Below are 1,796 nucleotides of genomic sequence, written 5' to 3'. Positions count from 1 at the left end.
CCACGGCGGACGCCCCGCAGGGGCGTCGCGCGAAGGCCACGCGAGGCGATGGGTTGTGCCCGAGTGGGCGGCCCGAGCCGCGGCTCTCCTCCCGGGTGCAGCTGCCACCCGGCGCCGGGTTACTGAGGGAAACCCCGGGCCCCAGGAGGAGGACGAGGTCGTGGCGGCGGGTGTCGGGCGCACCCCGCGGGCGGACGCTCCGCCGAGGGGCGCTGGAGCCGGCTGGCGGGTGCCGGGTCTCCCCTCCGCGCCCCGTCTCGCCGCCGCCGCCGAGGCTGCCGCCGTCGCCGCGAGGCGGCGGTGGCCCGGCGGTGGGTGGTGGCGGCGGAGGCACCCCCGCGGGGATTTCAGGTCGTTTCCCTCACCCCAGGGCCAGGTACCTAGCGTCCGCGCTTCTCCTGCCCCCCTTCGGTGACCCACCCATGTGGTCCCGTGTGCCAGCTTGCTCCTCCCGGGCGCCAGGCGTGCCGCACCGGCCGCGCCCCCGCTGCCGCTTGTCCTTTCCCGCCCACCGCCTCAGTCGCGCCCCCCCCACCGTGTGCCGTGGGGGGGGGTCCGCACTGCGGGTAGGCTGGGCGGGGGGGAGAGGGGCAGGGGGGGCCTCCGGCCACGGCGGTTGCCGGGAGCCGCCCCGGGCAGGGATGGCCATGGGCCCCGGGCTCCGGGCCCGAGGGTTCTCGGTCGGAGAGCCGGGCGGGGGTTTAAAGACTCAGGCGGCCCGATGCGACCCGGGGGGCAGCCGGGCGCACTGCCGGAGGGCCGGGGGGTCGGCGCGCGCGGGCGCCGCGCCCCCCCATGCCAGCCGGCGTGCCCCGCGCTCGCCCCGCGGGCAGCCGGGACGGAGAGGGGGTACCCTGCCCCCTCTCTCCGCGGTCTGGTCTCGGCGGAGAGACGCCGCGCGGTCGGCCTCGCGCCGGCCTGCCTCGAACGCGTGACCCCCGGCGCGAGCGCGTGCTCGCTGCCGGGACGGCGAGCCCCCACCCAGCGCGGGTGGTGCGGACGCCGAGCCTCTGCGCATCCAGGCTCCCGCCTCGGCCGGTGCTGTCAGCCCCCCGGCGTGGCCGCTGGCGGCGCCCTGCCCCAGCACTCCGCCATCCGGCGCGCCTGCCTCGCTCTGCCCGACCCGGCTTCGCTGGGCGGCGGGCGGGCGGGCGGGCGGGCGGCGGGGGCGGCCCCCCCCCGGTCTCCGCGTGGAGGCGGGGAGAGCGGGTGCCGTTCCCCGCCTGTCCCGTCCCGCCCGCCTGCCCGGCGCCGGGCGTCTGTCCGCGGGAGGGCAGGGCGAGCGTGTGGTGTCGTCGGGAGGCGCGAGTGCGCGCGCGGGCGCCGTCTCGGGCACGGCGGAGCTGGCGGGGGCCGGCGAGGCAAGCGCGGAGCCTGGGAGTGCAGGGCCGGTGGGCCGCGTGGGCGAGTGGTCCGTGCCGCTGCCGGTGGCGGCCGGGCTGCGATGCCGGTGGTCCGCGGGGACCCCCCCGTCCTTGAGGCAGGCGGGCGCGGCTGGCGCGTGGGCTCCCTGCGGGGCCGGGCCGAGCCGAGCGCCTGGGCCGGACTCGAAGCGAGAAAAGGGTTGTCCCAGGTCGGGAGCGAGGGCTCCCCGCCCTTCTCGTTCGGGTTTGTCCTCCCCCCCCCCCATCAACCTCTGTGCTTGTACGGTCGGTGAGGCGAGCCCCGCTCTCCCCGCTGTCCCTCGCTCAGCAGCCGGCGGCGGCGCGAGGAGGGAGGTGGAGGGGAGGGGGCCCTCAGGGGCTGCCAAGGCGGCCTGGTCCCCCCGCGCGTGCGGCGGGGACCGAAACCGAGAC

Source organism: Rhea pennata, chromosome 21 (genome assembly GCF_028389875.1).
Source record: "Rhea pennata isolate bPtePen1 chromosome 21, bPtePen1.pri, whole genome shotgun sequence".
Taxonomy (NCBI): Eukaryota; Metazoa; Chordata; class Aves; order Rheiformes; family Rheidae; genus Rhea; species Rhea pennata.
The sequence above is the reverse complement of the archived record's forward strand: the minus strand, read 5'-3'. Positions refer to the sequence as shown.